The sequence below is a fragment of the Budorcas taxicolor genome, chromosome 14 (assembly GCF_023091745.1).
Source record: "Budorcas taxicolor isolate Tak-1 chromosome 14, Takin1.1, whole genome shotgun sequence".
Taxonomy (NCBI): domain Eukaryota; kingdom Metazoa; phylum Chordata; class Mammalia; order Artiodactyla; family Bovidae; genus Budorcas; species Budorcas taxicolor.
In genome coordinates, this window is record NC_068923.1 from 55856154 (window position 1) to 55876630 (window position 20477).

A 20477-nucleotide genomic window follows, 5' to 3' on the forward strand; every position below is an offset into this window, starting at 1 on the left:
AAGTTAAATCTTGTATATCCACAGAAGCTTCCTTTTTAAAATGGCTTTCTCTATCTCTCTGTATGTGTATGCCTGTATTTGTATAATTCCAGTATTATTTTCTCATAAATAGCAAGTCAGGCTTTTGAGTGTTATATAAAAGCAGTGACACTGAAGAAAAATATATTTATTCATTCACTCAACTCTAACTGGTATGTCCCCAACCTTTACCAACTTTGGAGAGGAAATCAGCTTACATTGATCTCCCAAATGTTGTTTCTGATCCTGCAGATGCTCACGCGAGAAAAATGCAGTCTTTCCACAGATTCTCTTGTTCAAATGGTTCCTAGCTAGCTCACAAGTGCCTGAGAATCAGGTCTGGTCAGCCTTTTAGCCCACCAGGGACCATATGAATTGTCCCTGAAGGCAGTGTTGACATCCACTGGCCACAATGCTAGTCACATAGAAAATGCGTTGCTTCTGTGGTCCCTGGTGAAGAACTCTGTACCTCCAAAATCCGTGAAACAGTCAAGGATGGGAAATGGAGTAGAGAGACAGGAGGAGATGGGTCTATGATAAAGTTTCCTCATCTGTAATGGTTTGTGGTAGCAAAGCAGTCCTCAAAGATGCCTGAATCCTAATCCCTGGAACCTATAAAGAGGTCACCTTACCAGAGAAAGGGGACTTGGCATATGTGATTAAGGTTAAGGACCTTGAGATGAGTGGACTATTCTGGAGCTCATCTAATTGTATGAGTCCTTCAGAGCACAGAATCTTTCTCAGCCAAGGTCAGAGTCAAAGTGAGATATGACAAAGGCAGAAAGATCAAAGGCATATCACGTTGCTGGCTTTGAAGCTAGAAAAAGGCTATGAGCCAAAATATGCAGGCATCTTCAGAAGCTGGAGGAAGCAAGGAAACAGATTCTCCTCCAGAAGGAAAGGCAACCCTCCCAACACCTTGATTTTCACTCAGTGACACCTGTGTTTAATTTCTGGCTTACAAAATTGTAAGTGCTGCTTAAGCCTCTGACTCTGATATGATAATTTGTTATGGCAGCAATTGAAAACAAATACAGAGTTATCCTGGTTTAGCAGTCTGGCTCTTTTCTTCTGTCATTATCACAGACTTTCACTTTCACTTTTCACTTTCATGCATTAGAGAAGGAAATGGCAACCCACTCCAGTGTTCTTGTCTGGAGAATCCCAGGGACAGCGGAGCCTGGTGGGCTGCCGTCTCTGGGGTCGCGCAGAGTCGGACACGACCGAAGCGACTTAGCAGCAGCAGCAGCAGTGCCTTCAATCAGGCTACTGCCTTCTGTTGACAATGGGCTCACTCGTCAGAGGTCAGACCAAAGCCAGATGGAGAGGGACATTGGCTTCCATCACATAAGCTCAGACAGAGGTGGCCATCAGCCAACCTGTGACAGCTCTTTCTAGTCACTCATCCTGTGGCACAAACTCATCAACAAGTTCCTGACTCAGAAGTAGCAAATTCCTGATTTCAGAATCAACACTGCTTTTTAACCTTCACCTTTAATCCTGAAATCAATCTTCAAGTCAGATTCTGTATGCTCAGCTTCTTCACAGCATCTGTGACCTGAACTTCTGTGATACCTTTACCACTAGAATACTGTGGGGATTATATTGTGCCACTTCCGGCCATAACCCTTTAACTCTCCCTGCCTGTTAATCAGCAACACGTAACCAGACTAGAAGCATCTGCCCAAGCACCTCCTTCAGTTACTTCTAATCTAGTGTTTCGAAGTCATGTTAAACATATAGGCACATAATTGTGGGGTTTCTCCAAGAGGAAAGCAGTATGTCCAGGCTTTATCTAGGCAGTGACCCACCAGCAGCTAGGCACCCAGAGTACCTAAACATGCATGGACATTTCTCCCATCCCTGGTTTTGAATCTAAGAGTATTTGAACACTTGCATTTGAAATTTTTCTCTTTCTGTCTCCTTTCTCTAACACACAACACACGAGTTAGCGCATCTGTTTCCACTGATCAGGTCCACTGGATGGTTACTGTGCTTTCACTTTACAGTTTGCGTAACCTTATATACAGCATTGGGAGAAGGCAATGGCAACCCACTCTAGTACTCTTGTTTGGAGAATCCCCATGGACAAAGAAGCCTGGTAGGCTACTGTCCGTAGGGTCACAAAGAGTCAGACACGACTGAGCAACTAAGTACACACACGTGCAATAATAAGTAAAATAATAAAGTAAAATGTGAGTGGTGAGAAACAATTATAATTCAAAAAGTCTTTTCTGAAAAAGAATATAGTAAATGTACCTGTTCCCGTCTCTGCCACATCTCCTTACTTTATATATGTGTCCGACTCTTTGCGACCCCATGGACTGTAGCCTATCAGGCTCCTCGGTCCATGGGATTTTCCAGGTAAGAGTGCTGGAGTGAATTGCCATTTCCTACTCCAGGGGATCTTCCCGACCCAGGAATAGAATCCGAGTCTCCCGCATTGCAGGCAGATGCTTTGCTGTCTGAGCCACCAGGGAAGCCCCGTATATATATTATATTTATATAATTTATTTGTTTATTTCTGTGTTTGGTTGTGCCAGGTCTTAGATGTGGCACTCAGGATCTTCGATCTTGGTTACTCTGTGCAGAATCTGCTAACTGTGGCATGCAGGAGCTTTAGTGGTGGCATCCGAATCCTTAGTTGCAGCATATGGGATCTAGTTCCCTTACTGGAGATCAAACCCAGGTTCCCTGCATTGGGAGAGTGGAGTCTTAGCCACTGGACCACCCGGGAGGCCCCCACATCTCCTTACTTTTCATGACAACCATATGAAAGGAGCAATTACAACTATCTATAAATTTTCAGGAAGGAAACTGATATCCACATGTATTAACTCACTGAAAGTCTCGTATTAGTAACGGTGAACCAGGTTCTTAACCTTGGTTCTCATCACTCATTTCTATTATTCTTTCTGCTCTTTCATTCCTCTTGACCTAGTTCCACCCAAAGGTGAGATAGCCATTTATCTAGACAAGCATCTTGATTAGATTCATGATCTTTTCATTTAAAAAAATAAATCTTAAACCTATATCAAACAAATGAAATTGCTCTTAATCAGGACATAGAATAACAGCATTACAAATCCTTGCAACAACTACAACCTTGAACTCCTGCAATCCCAGCCTTATCAGCTGCCAACCAAGTAGATATGCTATTCATGAAATAATTTTTATTTTATGACCCTGCCCATCAGCTACCAGGGAAGCTTGAACTTAAGCAGTATTGCTTTTGTTGTTGCTGTTTTCTTAGTTGCTTTAACTCAACATTAAAGGACCAAAGAAGAAACAGCTCTGTGAAAGTTTATATTTAACCTCATGTCAGATGCTCTGAAGAACAGTCTTTTTTATTAGATCCCAGAAGACAAATTTCAGAATTTGGAAATGCTGTGCTCCTTCTAAATATTACCTAGTTTTTCAACTTTTGGAGACTCTAAATCTCATAAACAACTATGTTTCCCACGCTGCTTTGGCCTTTAAGGAAGTTTTAAATCAAATTTGCAGGCATGTTTCAGGATCATAGGGTATGTTTGACTGTGTCACAATTTTAGTCTTTTATCACAGTAGTTTTTCTTTTATCATCTTCATCTTTTCCCCTTCATCTTGTCTCCATCATTTATTTATCTCTGTGTTTCAGTTGTATGCATTTTAATAATCTTAAAACATTTTATGGAACTTGGTGGTTAAAAGAGATAAGATAAATTTCTGGTTTTGTAAAGTCAATTTAATAATCAAATCATATAGCTTTTTACATTTCTCTCTTAATACTAACATACAGCTTGTATAATCCTAAAATGATATGATTGCTATTTGAGGGTTATCCTTTATGAATGCCCACTGATCCAGCTGAGATTTAAAAGAGGTTTGGGGGAAAAAAAAAAAAAAAGAGGTTTCAGGGAAATTCTGCAAGATAGAGATTGCTGGAAAGAATTGCACTATCTCATATTATGTAGGTTGTGCTTCAAGTGTGTATAGGGTTGAAGTTTTATTTTGAACTGGGATTATAGATCTAGCCTTTGGAATTGATTAATGTGAGCCAAGTCACAAATTCCACACCCTCCCCCCGCTTACTGTATGCCTAAGCTGTAATCTACTCTCTGCTTGCATTTCTGTTTTCAATATTAAAAATATTAAGTTGTTTGGATGATTAAGTAAGATAATGCATGCAAAGCATTTAGCACAGTGCCTGGCATAGAGTAAGTTGACAAATGAAAGCTATTATTGTTAATATCATTAGTATGGCTGCTTTCACAAAATAATAAATGTTAGTTATTATTGTTAGTACTATTATTATCTCAGAACATAAGAGTTGCCCACAGGGACACCTGAAATCAAGGATAACTTTAGTCAGAGGTAGAATGGATCTACTCTAATGTCACACAATTATGTGATAGAACTCCAGATTTTTCATGTCGGTAAATTAAAGAAGCAGAACCTTTTGAGAGCAAGACTTATCAAACACCTACCAGAATCATGGTATAACTTTAAATTAGCTTCTATAACATGTATACATTTGAAAGCACCCTTAGAAACCCCCCAGGATTGATTAGCTTCAAAGTGAACCCCCATACAACTAAGTGGTTTAATTTGTTGGATAGAGTTATTTAGTTTGCTATCTGCTGACAAAGCAATTGTGCCAAAAATGATTTTAGCTTTGGCACACATCAAACTTAAAAACTCTTCTTAATTACTATCCATCAATTGAACTGCTTCTGGAGAATATTAGAGGAACATGTGTAAAGAACATTGTATTTGTTTTTCTATTTATCAGTCTATTTATCTAAGTGAAAGTGAAAGTCACTCAGTCATGTCCAACTCTCTGCGACCCCATGGACTATACAGTCCATGAAATTCTCCAGGCCAGAATACTGAAGTGGGTAACCATTCCCTTCTCCAGGGGATCTTCCCAACCCAGGGAGCAAACCCAAGTCTCCCGCATTGCAAGCAGATTCTTTACCAACTGAGCCACAAGCGAAGCCCCAAAATGCTGGAGTGGGTAGCCTATCCCTTCTCCAGCAGATCTTCTCGACCCAGGAATCGAACCAAGGTCTCCTGCACTATAGGCAGATTCTCTACCAACTAAGCTATCAGGGAAGCCCCTATTTAGCTCTTCATTTATTTATAGTTTTTTTTTTTACTTAAATGAATAAAAAAAAAGTGAGAAATTACGGGTCAGATTTTCAGTTTAGGAATATATTTTTCCCAGAGAAGCAAGAGTTCCAAAACATTGCAGGTCACTTATGCCATATGTGAAAATATCTTGACACTTTATTCTTCTTAGGGCAAATGTCATTTCCCAAATCTTTCTCAGTCCTAAATGTAACCAATGTTTATTAAAAGAAATGAATTTCAGCCAATATGACACATGTATTTTCATACATATGATTTTTACACCTAATCGATGGTTTCATTCACAGTAGGGATACTTCCTTTCCTGTTCTGTTCACTTCTGAATGGCCAGTGCCTACAATGGCCTTATACATGGTGGGCAACTATTCATTGAATGGATAAATGAATGAATAGACACACTAGCACTTCAACCTGAGAAAGCAATAAATAATACTTATAATCACAGTTCTGACTAACAATACTTTCAGTAGACTATGATGAGATCCCTTTTGTGGACAGTTAAATAAACAGCAAAATTGGATGTAATGCTATATGACTCATTTCCATATTTTCCAAAGTGATATTGTCAATGATATCACTGTTTCCAAAATTACAGGTATCATGAACTTGGCATATCTAGAACAAATATTCACTTAACAAATCTAAAATATTCCTTTTTAGGCCTCAAAATGATAAACTATGAAATTATCTTTCTTAGGTTTAATGTCACCATCAACCAAATATTTATTTTTGAATCTTTGTTTTCTTATCCTTACAATAGTTTAGTACATTTCTAGATTTTTAAAAAACCTAGATAGATTTAAGTGATTCTAATGATTTAAATTCATTTTGCAAACATTCCCCAGCTTTGTGACTTAAAGAAATGTTTAATGTGTCATTTTTAAAGACATGCTATTAACTAAGCTGAAATATTCTCAACACACTTCATTATGTACAAAAGCTCCAAAACTGTTCTGAATAAAAATGACTTGCTAAGATTTAGTAATACATTATCTTATATTTACATATTTCTTTAATAGATTTACATATAACTATCAAATAATTGTTCTGACTATGCTTAGAATTTAAAATTTTACTTCTCTTTAAGATAATAGAAAATAATTTCTGCAGTAATTCTCTTTGTATTTGTCTTATCTGATTATATGCATGCATGGTTGACATTTGAAGAATATTAATCATACTTTTAAAGAGCAAAAATAGATTCTTTTTCATACCAGATATTACTGATGACTTCTGCATAAGTATTGAAAAGAATGATTTTTCCTCAAATTTACCACACAAGATATTCAATGTCTTATTTCCAATCAAAATACTAAGTACAATCCCCTCGGCAATGCTAGAAAAGTGCCATTGCTTTTACAGATGTTTCATATAAATTCTGCTTTAAAAAATGATGATGGCTGCTGATATTGGTCAAGACCCACCCAACCTGGTTCTTCAACTAGGCAAATGATTCTGACTTTCTAAAACGTTAACACCCACAAAATAAGTGATATTGGAATTCCATGTATTCCAGTTGGTTACGCTGGGAATATGTGCCAACATGCAAGTAGAATAGAATCTGTAGAACTCTCTCCATGCTTACATGAGGACCATAAATCACACTTAATATGTATCCTGTCTTCTCATAAAGACAAGCATGAGAAGAGGCATCTGAGTTCCCATGTGTGTCTGAATCTGAGTTTCCAAATCACCAAATGTCATAAGGCAATTTATTTTCTTTATCTTTGCAGACATATATGATCACCTCTGCCTGGAGAAGGCAATGGCACCCCACTCCAGTACTCTTGCCTGGAAAATCCCATGGACCGAGGAGCCTGGTGGGCTGCAGTCCATGGGGTCATGAAGAGTTGGACGCGACTGAGCGACTTCACTTTCACTTTTCACTTTCATGCATTGGAGAAGGAAACGGCAACCCACTCCAGTGTTCTTGCCTGGAGAATCCCGGGGACGGGGGAGCCTGGTGGGCTGCTATCTGTGGGGTCGCGCAGAGTCGGACGCGACTGAAGCGACTTAGCAGAAGCAGCAGCTGCTGCCTATGAGGAGTATGCTACACAGCAGCTTGCAACCTCGTTTTTAAAAACAAAGTAACTGTTTGCACAGAGCTAGATTCACTAGGGAGGGGGTGGGTGAACAAAAGAGGCTTTTATGGAAAAAAGAAAACCACTTATGTGACAAAATTTAATTTTCAAAGGTAAATGTATTAAGCTTTTCTGTAAAGCCTCTGAGAAAACAATACTTGTCTGCCCCAATTCAGGTATGTCATAAGCATTCCTGGCACATTGGCTAATAACAGAGTGATTACAGAACTTCTTTCTAAATAGAAAAAAGCAAATCCCAATAGCTAAAAAAAACTTATATTTTAAAAATAAATATTTGAGCAAATTTTCTCAATATATCATTTAATATTCAAAATTAATTAACAAATAAATTTTTTGCTTTAAAATTGATATAGATTTAAGTCCAAGCTTTTCTCAGAGCCTTGCCATTTGATGGTTCTAATAACCTAAGAGGCTTCCCTGGTGGCTCAGACAGTAGAGCATCTGCCTGCAATGTGGGAGACCTGGATTCAATCCCTGGGTCTGGAAGATCCCCTGGAGAAGGAAATGGCAACTCACTCCAATACTCTTGTCTGGAATATCCCATGGACAGAGGAGATTGGTAGGCTACAGTCCATGGGGTTTCAAAGTTGGACATGACTGAGCGACTTCGTTTCACCGGTACCTCAGCTGGTAAAGAATCTACCTGCAGTGCAGAAGACGCAGGTTCCATTCCTGGGTCAGGAATATCTGCTGGAGAAGGGATAGTCTACCCACTCCAGTATACCTGGGCTTCCCTGGTGGTTCAGCTGATAATGAATCTGCCTGTAACGCAGGAAACCTGGGCTAGACCCCTGGGTTGGGAAGATCCCCTGGAGGAGGGAACCACTACCCACTTCAGTATTCTGGCCTGGAGAATTCCATGGACTATATAGTCCATGATGTCGCAAAGAGTTGGCCACTACTGAGTGACTTTCACTTTCAATAACTTCAGACTCACCTGTGTTTCTCCAAGTTTTGTTTTGGCCTCATGATATATGGAACATCTTTCTCCCTGTCTATTTTTTTTTTTGTTATTTCTGAAATTAAAATTTAGAAATGAGCTTACATAATTCTGCATCTATTTTTGGGCTATTAATTCAACATTGATACAGAAGAGAAGCTCTGATAAAGAAGAGAAATATTTTTTTCTACAACAGGCATGCCCTGCTTTAGTCCCTTCAGCAATAAATTCCTTCCTCTGCTCCATGCTTTGTCATCTGCTTTGATGGCTTTGCCTTACATGTACACCGAGGCATTTCCTATAAGTGTTCTGAGTCATTAGCGGCATGTGAATTTTCATTGGATTAACAACTCCAATGGAGTTTAATTCTTTTATAAGAAAATAATGTCCTCCACCCCAAATTGCTCTGCTAATGGCTGCAGTAACTTAATGATCGACATCATGTTCATTATCACTGCCATAACTGAACACTAGTGGTGTACCAGCAGCAAACCAGTGGAAGACTGTAATATGACATCACCATTTCTAGCATAAATCAGTCATATCACCAGAGGCTGGGAAGGAATGTGAAGAGTATTCTTGGAAGATGTTCAAAAGCCAATCATGATCACTAATGCTTAACTTACAGCATCTGCTGTCTGCTTGCTCTCTCATTTAAATGACCCATGCTTCCTTTTCAAAGTCAATGCTGGAAAGATTTCAAATGCAGACGACATTCAACAGGAAGGAAGACGTGAACAAAACATAAATGGGTACTTGACATCCTTAATGCCCAAGCATATGGGTCAGAGTTCGTTAGGGTATTTAATTCAGCTATGCAAATTGGCTTATGCCTAGGGTCTGAAATAATCTGAGTCTGAAGAAACTTGGACAATGGCTCCAAAAAACACCTTGTTTAAAGTCTCTGGAATGTGAGGGTCAGTTCCAGCTCCAGGACTTTGCATTCACTGTTCTCTTTGCCTGGAAAGCTTTTCCCCAGAAATTCTGATTTATAATCTGAGTATCAATCCAAATCTAGCACTTCTCAAGAAATGTTAGCATTGAATTAACTTTCCCATGCATTTGTCTCTTATTTTCTCTATAACATTTATTACTAACAGAAATTATTATCAATCTTAATTATTATCAGTCTCCTTCTCCCCACCAAGATGGACATTCTATGAGAACAATTACATTTATCTACTTTGTTCATCAGTGTTTTCCCCAGTGTTCTGAAGAATGTCTGACAGAGAGGAAGCACGAAATATAAGTCCATGTAGGAGAAATCAAGTGAAAAGGAATGAGTATCTAAGGACAAAATATTCAGTTACTCCAAGCTTAGCACATAATTGACACTGAGTGAATGAAAGGTAAAGTCATTATCCCTTTAGTTATTATGGGGAAAATATATTATTTCAAAATGGAATATGATAATTAACAAAGGGAAAAATTCTAGCCAAACTGACAATATGGTAAAGCTTTTGAATTTTTACCAGCCTGGAAGTTATGGTGATCATTGGTAATTTCAGGACCAAGTTGAGCTTACTATGGTAACAGGGTCACACAAGGATTTCACAGAAGGGTTGCTTTTCTTTCGATGCTTGGGAAGGGACAGTGCAGCTTGGTAGTTAGGTATGTGGATACTAGAATCAGTGGGCAGGGGCTATTCCTGCTCACTAGAAAAATGAAGTTACTTTACCTTCCCAAGTTTCTTCTACTTCATCTGTAATCCTATAGTACCTACCTCATGTCTCAATCTGCTCAGTATGCTATAACAAAATAGAAGAAACCTTTCTTTCTCATTGTCTTGAAGGTGGGAAATCCAAGATCAGGGTGTCAGCATGTTCATATTCAAGGTGAAAGTGAAAAGTGAAAGTGAAAGTCTCTCAGTCGTGTCTGACTCTTTGCGACCCCATGGACTCTATAGTCCATGGAATTCTCCAGGCCAGAATACTCTAGTGGGTAGCCTTTCCCTTCTCCAGGGGATCTTCCCAACCCAGGAATCAAACCCAGGTCTCCCACATTGCAGGAATGAGGGCTCTCTTTCTGGCTTATAGACAGTTATCTTCTGTCCTTACATTGCAGAGAGAGAGATAAAAAATGATTGGAAGCAAACTCTCTGGTATTTTCTTATAAAGGCAGTAATCTCTTGATGAGGCCACACCCTCAAGATTTCATCTAAAGCTAATTACCTCCCAGAGGCCTCACTTCTAACACCACTGAATTGGGGGTTAGAGCTTCAACATGTGAATTTTGGAGGAACACAAATAGTCTGTAACACTTCAGGAATGTGTTGTTGGCTTATGGGAAATAATAAATGTGAAGTGCTTAGGGCACTTTCAGTGCATTATAAGCACCCAAGTGTGTTGTGTGCTCATTCGCTCAGTCGTGTCCTACTCTTTTCAACCCCATGGATTGTAGCCCACCAGCCTATGCTGTCCATGGAATTTTCTAGGCAAGAATACTGGAGTGAGTTACCATTTTCTACTCCAGGTATCCTCCCCACCCAGGGATGGAACCTGAGTCTCTCATGTCTCCTGAATTGGCAGGCAGATTCTCTACCCGTACACTACTTGAGAAGCCTAAACGTGTTAGCATTTGTAATTAAAATACATAGCTAATATAAGTTTCATTTATGATTCATAAATACATAATTTTGAAATATAGTTTGAATAGAGATTTTAGATTTTACATGTGGATTTTATTTCATTTCAGAAAAAAATACACTGATCCCATTACTATACTCTTTGTTTAAAATTCAGTTCACTTCACACCCTGAAATCCAGTACTTTGGTTTACATTTCCTAGCCAAAAGTGATCAGGATTCGGTCCATCTCCCACTTTAGGGTTAAAGTTAGGGTTGATAAATGGCAAATGATAAACCAGCTTTGGTCTGAGTTTCTGACTACCTGTGAGCTTAATAGGCCAAAAAAAGCTTCTAAAAATAGTTCTTCTGAAACCAATTCACAAGTGTTTCATTAATGATCCCCAGCAGAGGTGATGCACAACGCAGTGCTCTCAGGAACCCCTGGTGATTTTTCAGTGGATGCTCAGGGGTTGACAGGAGGAAAGCAGAATAGCCAAAATTAAATCCATGTTCTCAATGACAGTTAGAATCTAGGACCTGAGGGGGAAAATGCCATACATAAATATATGCTCCAAACTGAATGATAAAAGTCAGTAAGTATAAGAAGCCATGTATCATATCCTGATCTTAAAACATGACTAGAAGAAAGTCATTGCACCTCCCAAAACCTGGAGTTCCTAGACCCAATTTTATAAATATTCAACACTATATAAAAGATAAAATTGAAATGTGAAAACTCAAAAATGGAAAAATAGTAATGAACCCAATTTTGTTTATATAGTTGACCCTTCTTATCCTCCAGTTTAACTGATAGCAGACCAAAAATATCCAGAAAAAAAAATTCCAGAAAGTTCCAAAAGGCAAAGCCTGAATTTGCTATACCAAAGCAACTACTTTATAGCATTTACATCGAATTAGGTATTATAAGTAATCAGGATGCTATTTAAAGTATACAGGAGGATATGTATAGGTTATTTGCAAATACTATGTCATTTATATAAACAGCTTGAGTATCTGCAGATTGTGATATTCTCAGGGATCCTGGAACTAATCCCATAGACACTGAGTGACAACTGTATATTTGCGTTTTTTTTTTTTAAATACAGCAGAATGTTACCAAAGAAGCTCTGGGTATGGTATTATAAATGAGTTTATCTCCTGGTTTGATAGGAAGCATATGATTTGTTGGTGAATGTTTATGACTTTTAACAATGAGAAAAATTAAACATTATAAAATCTTACATCAACCCTGTAAGTGAAGCAAAACAATGCTTATTTGGAGATTTTTTAAATATAGGTATACTGTATCACCAAGCACTGTTTTCTCATCATTGTGGTCTGTGTTGGTCATATCTAGATCACAAAGTTCGAAGGAGTAAAAGCGAAAACTAGTTCAACTGCAATTTGTCCAAAGTTACTCATTCATTTAACATGTGCTTGTCTTTTTTTTTTTTTTCCTTACCTGGAGACTCTTCTGGACTATAAGAATACAAAGAAGAGTTGGAAAGTCCTTGCCCTCAAAGACTCAGTCTGAAAATGGGAAGCACTGGACAATGAGAAACACACAACTGCAAATAGTGAAGTGAGAACAGAGGTGCAAACAGAGAATGGAAAGAGGCTGAAAAGAGGAAAGCAAGTCAAGTCAGGGAAGACTTAAAGGAAAATAATGAGTAAAGGGATTTTGAAGTTTCCTAGAAGCTCTTCAGGCAGATTGAATTAGGAAAGGTCATGATAGGGAAATAGGAAAACTCTCTCGATCGAAGAGACAGGTGAGTCCTGTTCTAGCTGTGAGTGGGGAAAAAGGATCATGTTTACTGGAAATAGCATTATTATTATTTTATTTTATTTCCAGTAAGCATGATCCTTTTTTCCCCTCTCAGAGCTACAATAGGAGAATTCAGATAAATGGTTGATATAATAATTAAAGTCAAAAAGTCACATACCAGTTAGTAGGTAATACAAAGAGATTATGGGTAATGAATAACAGCTCATTAAATTAAGAACCTTGGAAATTATATACATATACTATTTACATATATATGAAAAATAGAATAAGGAATCATAATTAATTACATAATTGCAAACAAATCATGTCAAATCATGGAAATAACAGATGCAAGCAATAGAACAGAAAGGGTCAAGCTGATCTTCAGATGTCATCTATAAAATAAAATGGAAAGAGAAAGATAGAAAGCAAAGAAAAACATGATGATCCAGAGGGCAACTAAAATGAGGTAAAGATTAACCTTGGCAGGAGCAGTCAAAACACAAAGAAAATACTAAAAAATTACAAATAAATTCACATTCATGAAAAGAATAACTTTTTTTTTTAAAAAAAGAAGATCAGATATGTATTAATGCAAGTGACACAGAATAAAAGAGGTGCAAGGGGCAGGGAGCCCAGGATACAATCACATTCAGTAGTAAACTTGTGACTCCAACAGATAGGAAACTAAACCCCTCAAGTGCTCTGGCACCTGCCACATGGAAACTGCAGAATTATGATTGTGGACATGGGAATGTAAAAGTGGCTTTTAGGGTTTTTTTCAAGGTGTCCAGTGCGGTAGCCACGAACTGAATTTTCTGAAGAATAAACAAAATAAGTTACACTTTCAATATGACGCAGGTTGATATAGAACTTAAGCACAAAGATACAGATTTCAGATCCTGGCTCTTCACTTCCCAGCTGTGTGACATTTTCCAAGTTTTATAACCTCTCTGTTTCCAGTTTTCCTTGTTTAAAATGGCAATAATAAAATAGTGTACTTCACTGTTCATCAATACAGTAAAGGATTTAGAACTGTGGACTAACACATAGTGAGAACTGTTTAAGTTAGATATGGATGATGACAGTGGGGATCATGATGATGGTGACTGCCGAGGGATTAACTCAATGGTCCCGAATCTTAGACAAACCCCTGCTCTTTTGCGTTACCTTTGTGATCTTCAACAAATGTAATCATTCTAAACTCTGGTGCCTTCTACTGTCACTCTTCTAAAAGGAAATGACCGTAACCACTTGGCATCTAGTGAGAGTTAAGTGTAAGTGCGCATGAGTAGTGTAATGAATGTGAGTCTGCCGAGACCCTTCAATTTGGAGTGAAAATATGTCATCAAAATTGATGCCGTGCCTACAGGACCTCATGGTTATCCAGTCTTGTTTCGCTTGTGTTACAAGCTGCTATTAGGTTTAGTATGATTATGGTGCGAACTATTATTTTTAAAAGCTTCCCTGGTGGCACAGTAGTAAAGAATCTGCCTATCAATGCAGGAGATGAGAGTTAAATCCCTGGGTAGGGAAAATCCCCTGGAGGAGGAAATGGCAACCCACTCCAGTGTTCTTGCCTGGGAAATCCCATGGACAGAGGAGACTGGTGGACTACAATCTATGGGGTTGCAAAAGAATCTGAGGCAAATTAGTGACTAAACAACAACAACAAATTATTCTAAGAGAAACAAAGATAAAGACACACTGATAGAAGCTTCTTTTCCTACATACAAATGTAGACAATTATTTGTGAGGAAGAGATGGCTGGATGGCATTACCAATGCAATGGACATGAACTTGGGCAAACCTCAGGAGATGGTGACGGACAGAGAGGCCTGGCATGCCGCAGTCTATGGGGTCGCAAAGTGTCAGACACGAGTAAGTGAAGAACAGCAACAATGACACTGCATTGGTGAATTAAGCGACATCCTAGAAGCATGGTGAGGAAACTGGCCATGGCTAATCTAAGGGAAATTCCAGTGAGAAATGTGAACCAAAACTGAACCCCCAGAACTTCCAGAGAGCCCGTTGCACTGTTCAGAGCTTGTCATGATCAAGCAGAGGAGGCCCTCTTGAGATACCTCGAAAGTCACCTCTTAAGTTTATACAATAGTGAAATGGATCAAGAGGATAAGTCTCTTCCTGTGGAGAGGAATGGGGATTCCCAAAGGAGCAGGAAGGGATTTTGAGAGAGCGATGTATGTCGGGAAAGGTGGAAAGTAGAAAAAGAAGACAGTGAGGATAAAGGAGCAGACGTATAAGACTTCCTCTCTGGAATGGTATCTTGGTTGTGATTAAGGCAGTACCTACCCAAGAGGTGTGTACTCTTCAACACAATAATCATGTTGATGAACATATTATGGACATATATCCACACTTAGAAGCATCTGTGAGGGTTTCCACTGCCACTGCCTTGCTCTAATGGTGAAACAAAGAAATGATTTACACTTCTATTAAGACAAAAATGGTTAGGTAAGCTAATATTGACACGATGAAAGAATTTTAGAAATATATTCACATGAAAAAATAACACACATGCCACAGCAAAAAAAAAAAAAAAATGCAACCATTAGAGTCATGTTTGTGAAGAATGATGAATGATATGGGAAAATATGCATGTGTGTAGCTAGATCAGCTGCTGCTGCTAAGTTGCTTCAGTCGTGTCCGACTCTGTGCGACCCCATAGATGGCAGCCCACCAGGCTCCCCCGTCCCTGGATTTCTCCAGGCAAGAACACTGGAGTGGATTGCCATTTCCTTCTCCAATGCATGCATGCATGCTAAGTCGCTTCAGTTGTGTACAACTCTGTGTGACCCTAGGGACAGGAGCCCACCAGGCTCCTCTGTCCACGGAATTCTCTAGGCAAGAATACTGGGGTGGGTTATATTTCCTTCTCTATGGGCACATATATGCAGAAGGACAAAAAAAGCAAAATGACATGACATAGTGTAATCTCAGATACATGTTTTTTTTTTCTTTTTAATGCACAGGAAAAGAAAAAAAGCAAAATACAAAACAAATAACAATGCTGCTCATGTTGCGTCTAAGTGAGGAGATACTTATTTTTCTGCTCCTTTACCCTGCTGAAGCCCTCCCTGCTCTGAAAGATGCAAACCTCATAGATGATGAGAATGGCAGAGACGCAGACTTTGTGGAGAGTTGTCAATGCTGCTTAGCACCCAGCTCAACTATATAAAGATACCAGGAGAGGGAACATCTGCAGTTTTCCCGTCCATGGTGCTGCTGTATAATTATGCCGAAGCCAAGACAACCCTTGATTCTAGAGGCAAGAGGAGAAACAATATGCTGGCAGTGTCTAGAAGCTCCTTCAGTTCAGTTCAGTTCAGTTCAGTTGCTCAGTCGTGTCCGACTCCTTGCGACTCCATGAATTGCAGCATGCCAGGCCTCCTTGTCGATCGCCACCTCCTGGAGTTCACTCAGATTCATGTCCATCGAGTCAGTGATGCCATCCAGCCATCTCATCCTCTGTCATCCCCTTCTCTTCCTGCCCCCAATCCCTCCCAGCATCAAAGTCTTTTCCAGTGAGTCAGCTCTTCGCATGAGGTGGCCAGAGTATTGGAGTTTCAGCTTTAGCATCATTCCTTCAAAGAAATCCCAGGGTTGATCTCCTTCAGAATGGACTTAGCAACATTTAAAATAACCCTTGTGATACCTAATGCTGATTCATGCTGATGTATGGCAAAAACCATCACAATATTGTAAAGTAATTACCTTTTAATTATATATATATATATATATATATATATATATATATATATATATATATATATATAAATAACTCTGTGAGCTAGCTCTTGGTTTACATCACAATGTCCTCCCAAATTCCTTCCCAGACCATCCCTCCATGGTGGAGCTACTTATACTATTGTGGCTCCACCTCTAATTACTGGATGCATTTTGTGAAATTAATTGTTATGTCAAGTGCAGGAGAGAAATTCCTGGCTAGAGAAACTGAATCGGACATGCACAATTCAGCCATAGATGGAAATTGCTCTGAGGGCCAAAATGCCATTGAGTTGATCAGTCTTCTCTCTTTGTTTTGTCCCTCTACAAAGTCTGGAATCCCTTGGAATTTCTTTTTATTTATATGCCTTAATTTTTATGCCTTTTCTATCTCCAATAATTATTTTGATTAAATGTCCCCAACACCCTTTACCCTCACTCAAAAGTCTTGGATCTGCCCAGGGTGAGGAGTAGAACATGAAGTCAGTGCACATATGACTATACTTTTGCATTTTATACTAAGAGCATGCTTTACTTTAATAATCAAGAAAACAAGTAATATGTTATCAAGAAAACAATCATAAGGAAAATTTTAAAAATAAATTAAACCCTCCAGTGCCCTTTCCCATCGGATCTGAATTCTGGTCTCAGTGGTCATATTAATAAAAGGTGAAATAGTAGCACTGAAGCTGTGCTCATAGTATCTGCTATGTAGCATGTGGGCTAATTTCAAACAAGGTAAAAATGATACAATTAAATTTTTAAAATAAATATTAAGATGGTTAGCATGTTCCTCAAAATTAGAAATAAATATATTTTATATACATATGATATAATGAAAGTCTTTTATACACAGATATATGAATGTGGACTATGCCTAAATAATCAAATAAAAATTAAAGAAACCTTTTCTTAAGTTTATATGTCTACAGAAAGTATTTTGAAGTAATCTTTTATTGATGACTTTCTATATAATTCCCAAGACTATTCATTATGGAAAAACAGATATTTCCTTTTCTTTTTAAATGCTATCTATCTTTTAAAAATATTTACCTGGTGTCAAAATGAGAGTCCAGAGGTTTATAGGAATTATGAATCATTTTGAAATAATCATGAAATATTTTCCCTGAATCCAATAAAATATTGATATTTATCGATAGAACTGGAATGCAGTTTTTATTTCTGTACTCAATTGAGAAAGCAGGGGAATTTGGGAGGGATTTTATTGTTATTATTATTATTTTCATAGTATTTCAGAAAACTTTAATTTTCTATTTCCCCCATGCTCTGTGATTTTTCCTGCTACCAAAACATGCTGCAGAAAGCTTTCTTAGCATCTCTTATCTCATAATGCAACCTTCAAGAGGAGAAAGAAATTTTCTTTAAGAATGAAAAATTCTTATCATTTCCAGACAGAATTTTAGAACTATGATAATTTGTCTAACTGAATTTCAGCTAACCATCTTAACCTCCAGACATGTTGGCCAAAACCTACTTAAATGTTTGTTATTTTATGTCTAAAACTATACATCAGTTCAGTCACTAAATTATGACTGACTCTTTGCGATCCCATGGACTGCAGCACACCAGGCTTCCCTGTCCTTTATCAACTCCCAGAGCTTACTCAAACTCATGTCCATTGAGTGGGTGATGCCATCCAACCATCTCATCCTCTGTCAACCCCTTCTCCTCCCACCTTCAATCTTTCCCAGCATCAAGGTTTTTCCAATGAGTCAGTTCTTCACATCAGGTGGCCAAAGTATTGGGGCTTCAGCTTCAGCATCAGTCCTTCCAAAGAATATTCAGGACTGATTTCCTTTAGGATGGACTGGTTGGATCTCCTTGCAGTCCAAGGGACTCTCAAGAGTCTACACCAATACCACAGTTCAAAAACATCAATTCTTCAATGCTCAGCTTTCTTTGTGGTCCAACTCTCACATCCATACATGACTACTGGAAAAACCATAGCTTTGATAGATGGACCTTTGTCGATAAAGTAATGTCTCTGCTTTTTAATATGCTGTCTAGGTTGATCATAGATTTTCTTCCAAGGAGCAAGCATCTTTTAATTTCATGGCTGCAGTCACCTTTTGCAGTGATTCTGGAGCCCAAGAAAATAAAGTCTCTCACTGTTTCCATTGCTTTCCCATCTATTTGCCATGAAGTGATGGGACTGGATGCCATGATCTTCATTTTTTGAATGTTGAGTTTTAAGGCAGCCTTTTCAGTCTTCTCTTTCACTTTCCTCAAGAGGCTTTCTGCCATAAGGGTGGTGTCATCTGCATATATGATGTTATTGATATTTCTCCCAGCAATCTTGATTCCACTTTGTTCTTCACCCAGTCCATACATATATATTCTCTGTTTTTGGTGCTTTATATTGTATCTTCAAATTAAATTGAATTTTTAAATGAATTTTCCAGGTAATGGCAACTTCCTTTCAATTTCCTAAATGTTCTGCATACTCTAGTCCGTATAGCAGATTTTGCATTAATATCGCCACACTAAGTTGTTCTCAAACTTTTATATAGTTCACCTGTCTTTGGGGGGATAAATTCATTTCATTGAAGCAAATACCAGGTCACATTTTTCTATTTAACATTGTAAAAATGCTTAGGGACATGTTAAATGAAGTTCCATAAAGCCACAATTGCATATTGCCTATCAGGGTAGAGTTTAAAAGCTAATTACATATTCATCGATGCTTAGTTACTGAACCATAGAAACACCTAAATAAGCAATCTGTAGTTATCCAATGTGAAATAGTCATCCTATTAACACTTAATTCAAAGCAGAGAAAAAGTGTCTTTCCTAAAACCAAAGATAAAATAGAAAGAAATGTTTTCTTTAACAGCTAATGGAGCCCAGTGCAGTTAAACTAACGAAGGGAGTGTGTTTTCTACTAACTGTTCTGTTTTCCTATTCACCAGAAAATTATACATAAAATTACAGAGATTATTGTGAGGAATTTACAAACCACCTGTTTTTATTTCCATTAAAATTTTTTCTTAAACCTCTTTTCATTTCTTCAATATTTATATTAAAGCAGAAATACCTTTATCCTTTAGAAACTTGAAAATAATCTACTTAAGAATCTTATTTTTCCACCTCTAATTCTTTCTGATGGATGTTATCTGAATTCAAGAATATTCCTAATACAACATTTCACTTATAAAGCAAGGATCCTGGGAGTTTTATTTGGCTGTCTTTATTTGAAGAATTTATGTTTTGTGTATCCTGGTCTCAATGCAAAGTTAATTCCCCAACCATCACTTCTGTGTAAGCTCAGAATAGACAAAACTGTACCATGTAAATTAGTGGTTGTACAGTACCCAGTGCAAGGCCTTGACTTCAAGTGCTTAACTGATACCCCTCAAAAATGTATCTTTTTCCCCAAAGATTAGAAGAGATATCCATATTAAAATTGAATAACTCTGAATACAAAGAAAAGGAAAAATGAAACCACAGTGAGAACAGAAGCAGATTAGATCAATTCATGTCCCAACTCTACCTTGTACCAGCCATCACCAATGCTCTGTGATCTTGCAAAAAGTTGAGATTCTCTGAACCTCAGTGATTTTTTAATTATATTTTATAAAAGCACTATACCTATTAATGGGGGCTTCCCAAGTGGCAAGGTGGTAAAGAATCTGCCTCTAATGCAGGAGACGCAAAAGATGCAGGTTTGATACCTGGGTCGGGAAGATCCCTGGAAAAGGGAATGGCAACTCATTCAGAGGGTTGCAGAAAGTCGGACACAACTGAGCACATATACACACATACCTATCAATATAACAAATTAGAAATTTAAAAGCTAGCCGGAGATTACCATTTTAGAAACACAAAGTTGCCTACTTTATTAAGTCTCTATGAGCAACTCAGTCATCTTCAGCCTACCCAGTAACCTACAAGGCTGAAAAAACAGTGCCGCAATTATGTTAAACTTCAGAAAAAGATTTCTGCAGAGACCCACAGTCCCTATTAACTGCAGGCTAGCCGTAGATTTTCAGTTCTCTCCAGAACTGAAGAGTGTGAGTCAGTGGGAAAAGTCATTGAGAGAACAGGGTGCATCTGTTCAAATCTTCTTCCTATTAGTTACTAGCATCTACTTCTTAATCCATCTCACCCTGTATATCAGTCATAAAACTGGACAAGAGTCAGTTAAATTCAGCAGAAAAGCAAATACACTCCCACTCTCACATAGATGCA

General features: G+C 38.1%; 1 non-coding gene across 1 annotated transcript; it reads left to right on the forward strand.

Moving 5' to 3' along the window:
- Window positions 1–16875: 16875 nt before the first annotated feature.
- LOC128059714 (small nucleolar RNA SNORA61) lies at window positions 16876–17007 on the forward strand. Its single transcript, XR_008200637.1, has one exon. It is a non-coding gene; the product is annotated as a small nucleolar RNA SNORA61 (small nucleolar RNA).
- The last annotated feature ends 3470 nt before the right edge of the window (window positions 17008–20477 follow it).